The sequence below is a fragment of the Tachysurus fulvidraco genome, chromosome 19 (genome assembly GCF_022655615.1).
Source record: "Tachysurus fulvidraco isolate hzauxx_2018 chromosome 19, HZAU_PFXX_2.0, whole genome shotgun sequence".
Lineage (NCBI taxonomy): Eukaryota > Metazoa > Chordata > Actinopteri > Siluriformes > Bagridae > Tachysurus > Tachysurus fulvidraco.
Window position 1 is genome coordinate 4,052,293 of NC_062536.1, and position 17,785 is coordinate 4,070,077.

Here is a 17,785-nt window from a genome sequence, read left to right on the forward strand (position 1 = left end):
GTGTAGGACCCCCTCTATGGCACAGCTACTTTTCACTGATTATAGAAAATCACAGTCTTCTGCTGTTTTAAATACATCTGGACTAAAATGTTTCAGAACAACAACAACCAACAAACATTATGCAAAGAGAATGCAGCAATCATGAAACATAACAATAATCCACAGTGTTTTATGTAGAAGTCTTACATTTATATATCGTGAAGTATTATTATAAAATAACCCCACATCCCACCAGTGATTTCAACGTTCTGCCATCTTAATGAGGCATTGAAGCAATTTAAATAAACATACTCACAAAGCGAGCGCAAAAACAAGTTTTAAGGAGGATAGTTTAATGAATGTGAGTCGAACTGAGTTTGTTTTTCTTGCAGAGTAGTTCGGACCCATATATAGACCTTTTCTCGCAATCTTCTTTTATATAAAACTCTAATTTTAATTGATTTTCAATTTATTACTGCCTAGCTGGGAAATAAATGCCTGGATTACCTTTTTTTAAATCATTTATAATATGGCAGACGTGCAGAGGCTGGACTTTGCCATCAGTGATATGGGAGCAGAACTGCAACAAATTGTTATATTAACAAGTGAAATATACCGATAGTTTTGCTAATTTTATTATTTTTCTTTGTACAAAAAAAGAAATGTATGCAGTTCCTGCTTTTTTTAACCATGTAAGATTTCTCTACCTGTCTAATGAGGCAGCATGAGTGATTGTGGTGGTCTATCAGCACAGCTTGGATTCTTCTGCTAATAAAGAGAGCTCCTTGATGACTTCCCGTTAGATGACAGGACACTAAGATCAGATACAAATGCTGCTACTGCAATGCAGATTTAACCAGAGACTAGGAGAGAACCTTAGGCTGGAAATGCTCAGAAGAAAAAAAAAAGGGAGTGGGAGTGAGAGAAAACAGGATGAGGGAAAAGCACCGAGATGAGGACAGTGATTAATAGCTGGAAGGCCTTCAAATATGTTTTAGGAACTTTGAGAAAAAAAAAAAACAGTGAAAAATGAACTAGAAAAATAGGCTTAAACAGAAGAAATACACACACACCTCAAACACTTACACCTCATCACTTTTGCTCCTCATGTGATGTTATATATGGTATAAATACATTATTTAATCCACACAGCCTGTTGAATGTATGGTAACATATGCCAACAACAGGAAGTTATAAACCTAATATTGTATTTTACATTTTTCATTTAAATATGAACTTGTGTATATTTTGAAAATACACACACAATCTATGGGATGCAACATGATGAGTCCTCACAGCTTGAGCAGACCGGCTCCAACCAGAGCGCCGGTCACTGTATCTGTGTTCCTCAGAGTTTTCCAGTTTTATGACACTGTCTAAGAAACATGCTAGAAAGTGGACTGGTGGTGATAAATTGCCAGTCCAGCTAATTGCTATGGTGTCCTGTGATGTACTGGCATCCCATCCATATTCCTAGCTCATGTCCCCAGAATGAGGGTGATGGTGAATTTCTCCCTGTCCTCACCATCTTCTGAGCAGTAAGCTAAGCATTTGTGTGGTGTGTGTGTGTGTGTGTGTGTGTGTGAGAGAGAGAGAGAGAGAGAGAGAGAGAGAGAGAGAGAGAGAGAGAGAGAGAGAGAGAGAGAATGGAATGAAAACAGGAGAAAACCTGGAAAGACCCAAAAATTATTTGCTTTAAAAAAAAAGCTTTATCACATTACTGACGACTATCATGCCGAGGACAAAAGCCCAAGTAAAACTTGCTGTACAAATAGCAAACTGCTGAGATTTCATCTTGTACATAAAGGATTTTAGAGCACAGGGACCAGTCAATGCTGCGGCAACAGATACACTGCTGGTGTTCATCCTTGTCCTCAAGTAAATCCTGCTACATGGCTCAATAGTCACTCATAGCCAAAGCTGTGTATAATAGAACCAAATAACGTGCATCCCAACCAGGAAAAGAGAGCCTGAGGAGACTCGATAGCAACCAGCAACAGTATATAGAGAAGCTACTCATCTGTGTTAGGTCACAGGTATATATGCTATTTCATATATTGGCTATCGGACGTAACCTAGACGCACTGAGGAAATAGAGAGAAGCTCAATTTACAATTATATTCACATTTATGGCATTTGGCAGATGCCTTTATCCAGACTGATGTACAAAAGTGCTTTGAAGTCTCCATCAATGAATACGTCAATAGTAGTGCCCTAGGTTTCACTCAAAGGATACTATGAATCTAAAACCCTGTGAAAAGGCAATATAGCACTTTTTTTTTTTTAAAACAAATGAGGAAAACTAAGGGCTAGTTTAGGTATTTCAGGAAGAGGTGCATCTTCATATGTCGTTTGAAGACAGCCACTTACTCTGCTTTTCCGACATCAATGGGAAGTTTATTCCACCATCTAGGTGCCAGAACAAAGAAGAGTCTTGATGCATATGTACTTTGTACCCTGAGAAATGGTGGGATTGGTATAGATTGGCAGTGCTATAGGATCTGAAAGAGAATGAAGCAGTGCAGGGAGTGATAAGAGCTCTGAGGTAAGAGGGTGCTAGTTCTATTTTTTGTCTCTGTAAACAAGCATCAGTGTTTTTGTGCAGCAACTGGATGTCAGTGAAGGGAGAGCAGCAGTAGGGTGGTATGTAAGAACTTGGGAAGGTTGAAAGCAAGCTGGTTTTGGATCATTTGTAGAGGTTGAATTTTGCTCAGAGGTAGACCTAGAGTGAGTTGCAGTACAAGAGAGAGAACAAGCATCTGAGTGGCCTGTGTGGAAAAAAATGGCAATATTTTTCCGATGTTGTAAAAGGGAAATATCGACATGAGCATATCAAATTAGCAGTGTGTGAGGAAACGGACAGTTGATTGCCCATGGTTACTCCAAGGTTGCAAACACTGGCTGAAATTGATTAACGAGTTGTCCAGGGAGATCCTGACCTGAGGATGAACCACCTGGTATGAATAGCAGTGGTGCTATTATTGAGAGAATATAGGGAATAAAGAAGATGTGGGACTAAGCCTTGTGGGACACCAGTGGAATGTGTCTATGTGGACCAGATGTCGATCCCTTCCATGTTACCCAACATGAGCGACCATCCAGGTAGTAAGCAAAACTTTGCCTTGCAGCTCCATATATTCCAAGACTCTTGAGTTTGGACAAGTGGTTGATTGTGTCAAACGCTGCCAAAAGGTCAATAAGGATAAAGGAGGATGATATTTCGGCTGGTCTAGCAGTATTTAGTTCCTAAGTGACCACCAAGGGCAGAATTTTGCCGCTCTGTAGTCAGGCTGGTTGGGATCATGGAGGTTGTTCTGTGAGAGGTAGAAAGACAGATGACTGTAAAAAGCACAATCAATGATATTAGAAAGAAAAGAGAGAAGTGATATTGGCCTGTAGTTGCTGATGTCTGAGAGATCCAGAGCAGGCTTCTCGGGGGAATAGAAATAACCTTTGCTCTCTTGAAGGTAGTGAGTACATTACAGATGTTATGGATCCAAATGATGATTATAGTGATGAAAAGCAGGCCACTGTTTGTATGATAGTGGATCATTGGGAGATTGTGGTAAACTGGGAGAACCACAATGTAGCCACAAACCCACACAGAGTCACCAAACAGAAAGTTGATGTGATTAATGTAATTGAGAGATGAGCATCACACTGGACAACAGATACAGTGGATGACAGAGATGAGTAACTAACAATGGAACTCAATTTAATACAATTTATTTATTTATTTGTATAGCACATTTAACAGTTCACATTGTCTCAAAGCAGCTTTGCAGGAATATAGAAAAAGAATAAAATAAATAAAAACATTTAACATTTGAAATTAAGTTATTATACTGTATATCTACCCTACTGTATATACAGTATAACATCTATCCCTAATGAGCAAGCTGGTGGCAATGGTGGCAAGAAAAAAACTGTTTGTAGTCAAGTGAACTAAAGGGGGAGCTCAAATTCTGAGTTCACCACAGAACATCACTAATTTCTTCCTGCCAAAGTCTTTAAATAATCACTGAGGAAGACCGAAACATAGAGCTGACTGACACAACAGTGGTTCAAAGATGTGACAGACTATAGATACAATAGTTACCTACTTGGTATGATTGTAATTATGTGATGAACAATGTAAATGATGTGCAAAGTGCAGACAGGGACTCTGGTAAGACTAGCAATGACAGCATAACTAAAAAAGAGAACCAGAAGGTGACAAAAACATGAGGGCTTCCTGGGTCGTAAAGTGTCCCACCACTCTACAATTAGCAAACCTGAGCAACTTGTGAGGGTGGTAAGGCAACAGCATCCAGACATCCCAAGTCACCAAACTCTATGCCCATGAAACATCCAGATTTGCTCCTTTAAATAAGAAAAACTATTTAAAAAAAAAGCTAGATTAAACAAATGTGTTTCAGCCTGTCTTAAACACTGTCTGAGTCCCTAACACTAACTGTTAGGCTTTCCATAACTGTGGGGCTTTGTAAGATAAGCTCTGCCACCTGCTGTAGCATTTTGTACTTTATGTACTAACAAATAGCCTTTTGATCGAACTAGGTGTGATAGATCATAAAAAAAAAAAGATCGAGACCATTAAGTGCTTTAAAGTTCAGTAATAATATTTTATACTCAATGTGAAATTTGATTGACAGTCAGTGCAGTGTGGATAAGAGTGATGCATTCATGTCTTCTGGTTATAGGTAGAACTCTAGCTGCTGTGTCCCTCCAGCGTGTTCTAGGTCTTCCCCGGGGCCTCCTCCCGGTTGGATATACCTGGAACTCCTCCCCAGGGAGGCGTCCAGGAGGCATCCAAAACAGATGCCCGAGCCACCTCAACTGACTCCTCTCAATGTGGAGGAGCAGCGGCTCTACTCTGAGCTCCTCCCGAGTGACCGAGCTCCTCACCCTATCTCTAAGGGAGCGCCCAGCCACCCTGCGGAGGAAACTCATTTCGGCTGCCTGTATCCAGGATCTTGTCCTTTTGGTCATGACCCAAAGCTCATGACCATAGGTGAGGGAAGGAACGTAGATTGACTGGTAAATAGAGAGCTTCGCCTTTGCGGCTCAGCTCTTTCTTCACCACCTGTCGATCTCCCGCTCCATCCTTCCCTAACTCGTGAACAAGACCCCAAGATACTTAAACTCCTCGACTTGAGGCAGGAGCTCTCCACCACTGTCACTGCCCACGTGAGCATTGATGTCCCCCAGTAGATCGGAGTAGACTTTCCTGTCACCCAGGACCTGTTTGAGTTGGGAGACCCTACCAGGCGCAGAAAGCCCCAGACAACATAGCTCCTAGGATCATTCAGCATGCAAACCCCTCCACCACAATAAGGTGGCGGTTCAAGGAGGGGTTTCTGCATCATGTAAAAACATAATTCTTATCTTAGCAATATTTCTGAGATAAAAGAAGGCTACCCGTCTATCCTTATGATATTATTTATATGAGCTTCAAATGTGAGAATGGAGTCTAAAAACACACCAAGGTCTTTTGCTGCTGCACATGATGAAACAGAAAGACCATCCAGAGTTACTTTGTAATCGGAAAGCTTATTTCTGTCTGCCTGTGGACCTAGTAAATGCACGTCTGTCTTGTTAGAGTCAAGCAGAATGAAGTTAGGAAGCATCCACCACACATTCTTCACTCTTATTAAGCCGGTGTCTTACATCTGACTTAGCTGAAACATATAGCTGCAAGTCATCAGCATAACAGTGGAAGCCAATACTATGTTTACAAATAATTGCATCGAGGGATAGCATATATAAGGAGAAAAGCAATGGGCCAAAAACAGAACCTTGTGGAACACCGAACATTACCTTAGTAATAACTCAATAACATATCATGAAAGATTTCAGAGGTCAAGAGAAAGAACTGCAAGCATGCTCTAGAAAATTGCTATTTAATGGACGGTGATGAATTTGTAAACGTCCTAATTTGTCATGCACTTCCACAGCCACACATTCTTACATAAAGTAATGCCTCTAAATCACAAATATTTTAAACCACTTTGTGATTGTAAGGTGTGTGAAATCTATTGCCACTACTACATTTGTAAAACCTGTGATAGCTTGAAATCTTGCATTATTATTGTGTTTTGCTGTTTTGTGTTATGTGATTGATATGGAGGCATGTAAGAGATTATTCAACTCCTGCTTGGGAAATGCCAGACCTGTCTCCAATTTCTCACTGAAGTGTGCCCATGGCTAAGATCCTGAGAGCAGAATAGATTTGAGTGTGCACAGAAATGTCAGTGCTGCATTATGCTGGCCTCTTGAAAAGTGGTGCAAGATGCTGGCAGAGATCAACTAAAATTACAAGTTGAATAGAAGCTTCTAATAATCACGTTTCCCTTGTTTTTGCACTTTTCTATCACTTGGGGCTTCTACATAAACATGATCAGGAGTTAGACATGAGTACATTCTTACACACAAAAATAACTGGCAAAATACATTCTGTTCATACAAAAATGTTACTCATATTTGATTATCAGGATATAAAGATAAGAAAAAGGACTGTGTTTTGAAGAGGTTTTCATTTTCGATTCAAAGGTTGTTGGATTGTCCATTTGAGTAGTTCAATTCTTGTAACCAGTGCTCATGGCAAATTAAACCTTGCATCTGCATTTAATTCGTCTTCATTATTTTAAGCCCTGCTCGACTGAGCTAGTCAAGTCATTGTGGTGTTGGAGTCAGATATAGTAGAAGGTCATCATTGGATTATTATTTTTTCCACAGAATCCACTGAATACCATATAGTAATTATAAATATTAATACATAAGTAATTCAGGGTGGGTTTACCTTTAATGGTGCAATGATAATGGTCATTTTTGTGTCATTACTTGCCCAAAGCTCTTTTCGGCTCTACTGGTGGAATTAAACCTCCTCTGTATAACTGTCACATTGAACGGAGTGGATTATTTCCACTCACCACTGCACAGCTAATCTACATTCCTAAGGCAACTTCTGTGCCACCACAAAAAGTGGCTGATTGATTAAGAGAGTAGAATAGTAAGCAGCTAATGAGGATCTCTGGCCAAAATGTTAATGAAACAGAAACTGATGAAATCAGGGTCTGTTCCAGGAAGGGGTCTTGAAAGAAGCCAAAACTCGATCGGACTCTCAGATGAATCTGCCAAATCACAGACCTGCTGATTTGTCAGTTCCAAAAAAACAGATTGCAATTAGTTAACTCAACTGGACTGTGTGCATTTCCTGACGATATTTAAACGTCAGTCTCAACAGACAGTCTTTGATTAATTGAAGTGACAATACAGCATAGGACATGTTTAAACATTAAAGCAAAATTTTGGTGCAGGTGTGAATATTTTAACATCTACCAACATAGTTTGCTATGAAGCATTCAGCAATATAAACACTGATGACATGGTACATTGCCAAATGTTGATACTCAAGATGGTTGGGTAATATGTTTAGCCATTGATCTTCAGTAGATTTGGAAAAGGTCTCAACAGAACTCAGTGTTGAGCAGTAACGCGTTACTGTAACGCAGTTACTTTTGACAGTAACTAATACTGTAACGCATTACTTTTTAAATAAAGTAACTCCGTTACCGTTACCATGTGGTGCGTTTGTCCGTTACTTTTTAAATTAATTAATTTATTTAAATATACTAATTTAAATTAATATAATTTTGGCTAAAGTGTAGCCTACAGCCTAACCTGTTTACAGCAGCGACGCATTGTAGGATCGGTGGATGACAACCTGACGCCGCATTGTAGGCGTGTTTCCGTTTATTCAAGTATGTGCGGCAGTAATGGCGAGTCAAGGCGAGAGCAAGACTAGTTTCTCTAAGTGGAAATATGCTCATTATTTCTTTAAAAAAGTAACGGTAACTAGTTACTATTTCTTAGTAACTAGCACAACACTGACAGAACTGACCCTGGACATGTGTGCTATTATAAACAATAAATATTTCATACTACGAATAATGACTAATTATGAATATTAAATAGTGGCTGGTCTAGGTTTTTAAAAAAACAATAACATGTACACCAACAAAATACATTTATAAGCTAGCATTTGTTTTGATCGGCTGGGATGCTATATACACAACAAACAATAATTAATATAATAATAACTAATGCAGTCTTCACAGGTGAAACAAAGGGCTTCAGTGTATTGCAAATACAAAAGAACTAATTTGCTGCTCCAATAGTTTTGAAAAAAAAAAAAAAAACGAAGTCCGAAAAGTGGTCCATTTAAAAAATAAACATTCACAGTAAAATGTGCAAATGAGTACAGGAAAAGTGGAGTTCTGTCTTTTATCTGAAAAGTTAACTGCAAGCTAACTGATAAAGTTAGCTTAAAGTCAAAGACTGTACCATCTGCCCAGGATATTTCACCACCATGCCACCTTCTTTAGAATTCGATTTGACTTCTTTTGTCATGTTCCTTTCCAGTTTCCTCAATATATAATGTAGTACATGGATAATCGCACCTATGGAGAAGCCTTGCAGAATCTCACTGAGACATCATCTCTTTGCCTTGTGAATGCCCCTTGCCTTGTTTCTTTGTTTACTCATGTTGATTGCCCTCTGGATTTTGGAAATATGGTGCCTTATTGTGTATCGATCTTTGCCTGGCCTTTTGACTGTTCTCTGAATTTGAAGTTTTGCATTGTGGACATTATTCTGAGTAATCCTCCAGCATAGTGATCCTAACAACCTCTCTGAGTCGTCTCTGAGCCACAAAGCAATTGCAAACATGGCAATGCTAATGCTGTTGTTGTTGTTGTTGTTGTTGTTTTGAGCAATTAATAACCATAAATGTCATTAAAATTGATAGTGATCTCAATTAGTGTATTGGATGTTCTAATGACAAGTCAACAACAGTTCCTATGATTCTATAATTTCCATTGATGTAACTCATACAGAAAGAGAGAGAGATACTGTAGGATCCATGCACATAGATGCTGTAACAGAAAATCCAATCATGCAAAACAAAATTACAATTCAGACCAAAGTTGGCAATAGTCAGGAACACAGGAAATGACAGTGCAGACAAGCCAGAGTTTAATCCACAGAACAAACCAAATATATGGGCAAAGGGTCAAACATGGCAAAAACGAACAAAAGAATAATGCTTGGAAAGACTTCACAGTGAATGATTAAACCTGCAGTAATCATTATCAATTTTGTTTGAACAAACAAAGCTAATTGGAGGTACTCTGGCAACAAACGTGTGTGTGTGTGTGTGTGTGTGTGTGTGTGTGTGTGTGTGTGTGTGTGTGTGTGTGTGTGTGTGTGTGTGTGTGTGTGTGAGTGTGTGTGTGTGTGTGTGTGTGTGTGTGTGTGTGTGTGTGTGTGTGTGTGTGTGTGTGTGTGTTTGTGTGTGTGTGTGTGTGTGTGTGTGTGTGTGAGTGAAACATACAGGTGGCAGGCTTTGTAGTATATGAGTCAGTGTCCCTAGTGACATCATACAGTGTGAATGTGTGTGGTATTTATATGGTTGATTTTTGTTCATCGACCCTCATAGCAGATGTTAAAGAGCACCAGCACATCCAGCACATTATGGTGCTTCTCCAAAACCAAAATAATTAGTCAGGTGAAATCACACATGTAGAAATTGCTGATCGCATTCTTTTGAATTTTTAACCAGAAACAACATAATTATTCCTTCACATCTACCATATTCTCCACATATCACGTATTATTTTTGTTCCCAAAATTAAACATAAGACTAGATGGGAAAAGATCTCTCTCTCTCTCTCTCTCTCTCTCTCTCTCTCTCTCTCTCTCTCTCTCTCTCTCTCTCTCTCTCTCTCTCTGTGTGTGTGTGTGTGTGTGTGTGTGTGTGTGTGTGTGTGTGTGTGTGTGTGTGTGTGTGTGTGTGCACGTGTGATTGTCCCAGTGCTTTTTTCCCTGATGCTTTCCCGACACACTTTCCAGACACAGTGTAAACTCACTGATTAATGGTCTGTCAAGGTAGAACATAACATGAACAAAAACCATGATCATCGCTGTCTTTGTGTGATTTTGTATATGTATTTTGCCTTTTCCAGGATGTACTTGAAAAATCTTCCTTAGTATATAGTGACAGCTTCAATAGCAGTGTGAGAACACTGGCGTTAGCTCCCTCACCAGTGTTCTAACTTCCGGGTTACAGGAGTTTCACCACTGGTTTTTTACTTTTAGGTTCACGCTCCCATCCATGTGAAGTATCGACAAATCTGCTGCATAACAAGCTAGTTTGTTTGTTTTTAGCTTAATCATATATACGACCTATTGTTCTGTTTATTGGATTGTTGGCTGTTAGCCTTGCCCTTGTCTGTTTCGATTGCCTCACGGACTACTGTTTTGGTTTACGATCTCTTTGCCTGGTTTCTACGTTTACGAGTGTGCATGTTGTTTTGGATTGTTTGCCATTGGATTAGATAAAACTTGGATTCTGCTGCCCCATCCTTACACACAGATTTATCAAGCAAAAATAAAAATTTCACACAAATTCTTTGCTTTTTAACATCTGCCAGTTTTTTCCCTAACTTCGCTACCATCTCACTTTAACAGCTAGGGCTGAATACATAACAAAACTTTATTGGTAAATACTAAATTAAATTAAATAAGCAGAAATAAGTAAACCCTGGAATTCCATGAATACACTGAGCCTGGACTGACCTGTTACATGTTTATTAGCTCTCGTTCTTGAATACCCCACAGAGGTATACTAGCAGAAGTTGTATTACAATTCCATTGTATGTTTACTTTCTCACTGTCAGTAACCACTTTATCCTGGTCAGGGTCATGATGGATTTCGAGTCTATCATCAGAAATTATGATCATGAGTTGTGAAGACACCCTGGATGTTAATTGTAGGACACCAATGAACACACACTCATAACTAAAGGCTTAGGAATGTGGGATGAAACCAGAGAATCTGTTACAGGGACACGGGGATGATGTACAGATCCTCAACCTCAGATTGACCTAAGTCACCTGGTCCTGTGACAAGGTGACACTACCCTTTGCTAGCTGCTAGCTAGCTTCATCCACAATTCTTTACAAGAATGATTCATGGCCAATTCTTCTTACATTACTTAAAGAATACAATATGCATAGATGAATCCTCTTTTCAATGTTCCATGCATCAAGTTAATCAAAAGATTATTATTAAAAAAAATAATAATAATTTTCAATTTAGGGGGGCACAATGGCTTAGTTTTAAATTGAGTTATTAAGAAGAAGAATAAAAACCTAGTATACCACAGTAATCAATGTGCACTTTTACAATCAATTATATATCCAACCACTAGTCATCTTTGTGAAACAAAACAAGAGCACAAGTGTAAGGAATTGTCATCCGTCGCTTGGACAGGTTAACCCTCTTTCATCTGCCGCCTGGGCAGGATAACCTAAAATTCAGCCTCTCGTTCCTCTGCTCGGTTTCTGTTCTCCACAAGGCCTTGGGGAAGTCTCAATGGAACACAGACGCGTCAGTCTTTCAAAGAGAAGTTCCAAAGTTTATTAGGAAAAGCAGGAATATATAGTCGTACAAGAAGAGGGAGGGTGTGGTGGGTGTGTGTGTTGGTGTGTGTGTGTGCATCTGTGTTTAAGTGACCTCTCGGTTACCCCAATGAAGTCATATCTTATCAGGGAAGTGAACCTATACTTCCCTTAGTTCCCATGGTTGGTAACATAAAGAATGATTATGGCAGGGCCATCTGTGGTAAGGCTAATTATGATTAGGGACAAGAGTGTGTCTGTGTGTGTGTGTGTGTGTGTGTGTGTGAGAGAGAGAGAGACAAAGAACAATGTGCTCTTTATAGGTAGTCTATAACATTACCAGAAAAGATTGTTTTATGCAACTATTCTCACAACAAGAAAATTAAACAATTGCCGAGCAGCCTTGTTAATTCACACCATTTTAATATGCTAAAAATGATCCCGCCTTTTCTTTTCTTTTCTTTTCTTTTTTTGAAGCAATTTCTATCATTTTATTAATCCAGTCTTTCAGATCTTTGATTTGGGGGCATTTCCATTTGTGAAAATCATCTTGGCAGTTGTGATATAACCAATCTTAATAAGGATAAACGCATATTTTGCTATGTTTGGTCCCACTGACGTATCTCCAAGAAGGCTTAGTTATAGTTTCACAGGTAAAAGTCCAACCACTTTTTAAGTACTCTCAAAATTTTAAGGGTAATAAGAAAGGGTAAACTAAAGGACATTCCCAAATAATATGTAGAAAAGTACCCTCTTATTCCTTACATTTCCAACATAAATTATTTTCAGTTATTCCCTTCCTGAGAAGTAGAGATGTATAATAATATCGATGTACTATTTTGTAATGAATAAATTTTCCCCTAGCTTCTCTTATATTCTTACCCACATTAGATAAGATGTCCAACCAGTATTTATCATGAATATTAATCCCCAGATCTGCAGTATCTGCAGTCACACTAAGCATTATTTTGTAAAACGTAGAAGCATCCTGAGCTTCACATAGCAGCTTAACTTGCGTACACAGGCTTATCACATGTATTACATTTTCTTTTGACACAATGTCTAATCTGCAGATCTTCCAACATTTCCTCGGCTCACCACATTGTATTCAGGATGACAGAAAAATTCTATTTTCACAGAATTTATCTGCTATTTTCTCCAAAACACCTCTGTCTTAGCGATACAAATTTCAGGATTTTTCCAAAGTGATACATATGAATGTCTATAATGCGATGTCTTACACAGTTTATGAATTTTTGTGCAGATATGTGTTGAGTGTAATATCACTGGATTTGAGTCCCATTTAGTGTCAGATGATTGTGTGAGAATATTATTGGGATGAAATGGTGAGGCCAGTTTCTGTTTTATTTTGATCTCAGAACTTGATCCTTAAATTCAGCTCCAATGTTGACAACGTTGTCACTTGGGGAAATCAACTTGCTCATTTTAATCTGGGGTCTCTTGCCTTCCCACAGAATGTCCTTGACAATTTTGTCCTATGTCTTAAAGGTCTTGAATGTTCATAGGTATCATCATAGATGTATAATTGAAATGTGAAGCAATAACCATTTTGACAATATTCACTTTACCCCACTGAGAGAATTTCAGCTTTTCCCATTTATCCAGATTATTTGACATCAGTGGCTCATAACTCAACACCATTATATCTTTCAAATTGTGCATTAGTTTAACCTCAAGGTACTTCCTACAAGTTGGAATCAATTTAAAGCCAAATTGGATCTCTCTTTGAGAAAGACATGTTCTAGATAGCCTCAGATTTCTCCCAGTTTATTTTGTATCCTGGCACATTGTTAGAGAACTGAAAGCTTCCCCATGACAATAATAAAACATCATCTGTAAATTATCTTGTGTTCCATCCCCTTCTTCACCCAATTTACTGCCATAATGTTTGGGTCCGCCCTGATTATAATGGCCAAAGGTTCTAAAACTATTGTGAATAATAAAGGGGACCTTTAGTACCTTTTTTAGGTCCCCAAGTACCTCATGAGATTGTAAAACATAAGGAAGTTATGCCACTAGCAGCTTTAGGATTTTTATATAATAAACTAATCCACTTAAAAATTATGACCAAACCCGAGATTTTACCAAGAAGCCCCACTCAACCTTGTCGGAAGCCTTATTGGCATCTAAGGGTGTAGCTGTAACTAGGGGTGGTGTCTGAAGAGTTTAGCCACATCAGATGAATTAGCCTTCTTACATTATAAGAAGAGGGTGGATAAGGTGTATTTGTACGGCTTGTGGTCTGTCTGTCTGTCAGGAATCTTAAGGACCTTTTTTAATTAAGCTTTTTACCTCACAAGGGACGTTAGTTCTGATCAAAAATATAGAGTGGATATTCTTAAATGAATTGAAAGTTTTGGTGGGTATACAGAGCTACAGAATTTTGCTGCCACCTTCCTCAGCGGTCCCACTTCACTCCAGTTTTTAAGACTTTAAATTTTACTCACTTGACCAGACCAAAAACTTTTATCCTGGAGTCTGTTCACACTTCTGGTGTCTGGTAAAGGTACAAGTATGTGTGACCAAGGACACTGAGGTATCACAAGGCTGTAACCTTTCCTCTCTCTTATACAGTACAACACAATTTCCTGCATTTTCACAATATTTGTACTTTATATGCATAATTTATAGTTTATTTGATGTGTAACTATATCTGTCCTTCATAACACATTTATAAGCATTGCATGAATCTTTGATAAAGTGTTGCTGGAGGACTTATGTAAGGCTTCTGTGAAAACTTGTGAGGTGACATTCATGTCTAGGTCACGTAACATCATAGAAACATCAACATCATCAGTTATTATTATGGATAGACTGAGCCTGAAATTTTTCTGAATGAGTTATTTTATGTTTATTTATTATTGTCTTTATTAATATCTAGATGAGAACATTAATGATGCTGTGAGACATGGTTTAAAGAGCAGCTTACTTGGGTTTACTGCTTCAACATCCTGCCAGACAAACAATTGCGGGGAATTGTTCTAGAACTAAACAGTATGTCAACTGAATGAATGGTTTTTAGGCCCTTAATTTAAAAAGGTAATAAATTATACATTTAGAATAATATATGTTAAGTTCCCTATGCATACATATGTGCATGACATAATGTATTTAAATAAAATAACCATTAGATAAATAAATATGAATAAATTTGATGCTCCATTGATATTTTAAGACAAACTAATTACTTTAACAGTCTAGAACAGTTAATTAACATCCATCACTTTCATGAAAAAAAACTTTACACTCTCCTTTCAGAAATGATCCAGAATTAGTTTTCAAATAGATGTTTATCTAAGATTTTATCTAATGTTTAATCCTAGTCAGTCCCTGATTGTTTTTATTGGGCCATTCATGTGTAGTTTGTTTGTTTGTGCTGACAGACAGCCAGAACTGCTGCAACTTTATATGAAGTGTTTTACATCGGCAGGTTATTTAGAGTAAACCTCAGAACGTCCATTAAGGCAGTAGTGGTGCATTGTCAACCACTTACACTCTGATTGAATAAAAGTTAAAAGAGCAATGTTTATAACACTGGATATAAAGCATTCATACTACTAACTATCACTAAGGGATCACAGAGTTTCAGTATGGGTTCGTTAAATTTCTGTGAAATGGAAAGTTAAAAGTTTACTATTCAGTATATATATATATATATATATATATATATATATATATATATATATATATATATATATATATATATATATAATGACCTATCATGTAATTAAAGCTGTCATTATCAGGTCATCAAAGCAAGTTTAACTGTATATAAAAGATTTTTTTTTAAAACACCATATTTGACAAATAAATATGTCTTCACTGGAAAAGGTTTTGTACTTCTTGCTTTATAATTGAATCATTTCATTACTGCTGGATTGGATCATCTCAAATAAAAATGCTGAGACGAACAATTAGCAAAAATAAATGCATTAAATACAGTTATTTCTTAATCTATATAGTCCAATACATGTGAACATTCTGTAGCTTTCAATTTTTTACTAATAATTATATTTAGAACTTTAGCAAGCTGTCTTATTATTATAATTATAGAATGATATATTATAAAGCAAGGCTGGGTCTGAATTCTTCCTGGAGTATAGAGCCATGCCAGATGGCACTGACAGTTGTGTCAAGTGATTACACGGTAATATGCCCCCTAGATGTATGTGCATTGGGGATGTTACCCACTGTTTTTATATAAAATGCATTTTGAGGAGACACTAAAGTAGAAGCTTTGTCTAAGCTCACAATGTGCAATCTAAATACTAATTACACAAGCAACAGATTTCGAAACTATAGGTTTAACTTTTTTTTTTCAGGGATACTTTCCCCTTTACCATGTTTGGTTTTCTGAGGTAATGATGTAGGCCATTATAGACACAAGCCACTTAAAAAAATTGGAAACCATGAATGAAGCTGCCCGTCTGCATTGATTCCTATACTGCTCCCAGAGAGATATGGTTGAGAAGTACATTACTAAAAGGTCCTAAGTCCTAATCACATGAGATTAAAGCCCTCACTTCAATCACAGAGAGAATTTGAACACACTTAAGATCCCTGAGCTCCTTAAAGAAAGGGGAATTAAGCCACTGATGTCCCACTGTATACTTTCTACTTTGGGGTGAAAAAGTGATTAAATAAAGTGCCGACAAACTGCCTTAATCCATGACGAGCCATGGAAATCCACCAGTGTAAAGTTCTTCATTGATTACTGATCTTAGCACCCGAAGTGTCTCCTTCAGTTACTTGGAGGCAGATGAGAGAAAAAAAAAAAATGAGAAAATGGCTTACTTTCAGACAGACCAGAACAAAAGAAAAAGAAGAGGGAATATTTAGACCATTACAAAGATTACAGCCTTATTAAATATGAATTTTCCCATAAAAATCAGCTGCTAGTGGATGATACAGCTCCATACTAAAACGAACAAAACAAAATGATAAAACATATTGATTGTGATGATAATGTACTGCATTCAAGCCACCAGATTAGTTTATAAGATTACATTAGTCTTTCATATGTTTGTCTGCAGTCTATGCCCATATTGGGAACATGGTAGCTTAATGGCTAAAGCATTGGACTGCTGGTCAGAAGGCAGGACCATCAGCCATCTTTTTGTGGCAGGCCTCAGCACTGTATTTAATTGTGTTCAGGAATTCTGCAGTGCTGTCTTCACGATGCTGCTTCCTTACCACATAAGATTTCCTGATGCCCCACTTTCTTTAACAATCGTTGGAGAGTACCACAGTGTGTCGGTGCAATTGATGGAACCCGCATTTCAATAATTGCACCAGAGGACCGTCCGCAAGATTAATCGTAAAGTGCTGGCATTCAGTTGTTCTGCAAGCAGTTGTGGATGGCAAAGGACTACTCTGGGATGTTTGTCTTGGCTATCCAGGGAGTGTGCATGATGCCAGAATGCTACAACAGTGACGTTTGTTGGAGGTCCTAAGTGATGGGGAATTACTAGGGCAAACCAAAGTGACCATATCTGGCTATGATGTTGGCTATTACCTGATAGGTGATCCTGCATATACCCCATGTAGAAGTGGCTCATGAAGCCCTTTTCAGATACTGGCAGACTGACCCCTGAACACCACACCTATAATTACAGGCTGAGCAGTGCACAGTCAGTTGTGGAGATGTCTTTTGGGAGATTAAAATGACAATGAAGGTGCCTCCTAAAAAGAATGACTGCAAGCTGGAACTGTGCAAGGAAATGGCACTGACCTGCTGTGTTCTCCATAACATATGTGAGGAACATGGTGATAATTTCACTGAGGAGCACACAAACAGGACTGAAAACATTCAGCCTCCTGTTCAGTCAATACCCGGGCATGGTAATAGAGAAGGGGCTGACACTAGAGCTGCATTAATGATGCATTTTAACAGAGGAGTGATTTATTAAAATGCTTTGTACCACAGTGCTAATTTTTGTAATAGTAACAGTTGTGTTAGAGGACATCCAAACTGTCAGAAATTGTATTCACAACCAGACACACAACCAGACATTTGTAATAATAAAAATGTGTTTATTTCTTTTTTAAAAAAGCACAGCAAACTACAACGTGTGTTGTGTGAAACTTTTCAAAAATGTAAAGTGCAATAGGCATGCATTTAACAAAAGTAAATTCTAAATAAAAAAAAATAAAAAAAACAGCCTTGTTATTGTGCAATTTTCTCAATGGCGTTCACCATGCGCTCCATGAGTCTCATTTCTTGTAGCAATGCATTTTCCATTTCCTTGGAGTACTGGAAGAACCGCTCATCTTCCTTTTCAAAATATGCCACCAATTCTGACATGCTGACTCTTTTCCTTTTTCC

General features: G+C 38.0%; 1 protein-coding gene across 3 annotated transcripts in view; it reads left to right on the plus strand.

Moving 5' to 3' along the window:
• The window catches only part of grm8a (glutamate receptor, metabotropic 8a), a 209,382-nt gene that overhangs the window by 167,909 nt on the left and 23,688 nt on the right, over nucleotides 1-17,785 (plus strand). The window lies entirely within an intron of this gene.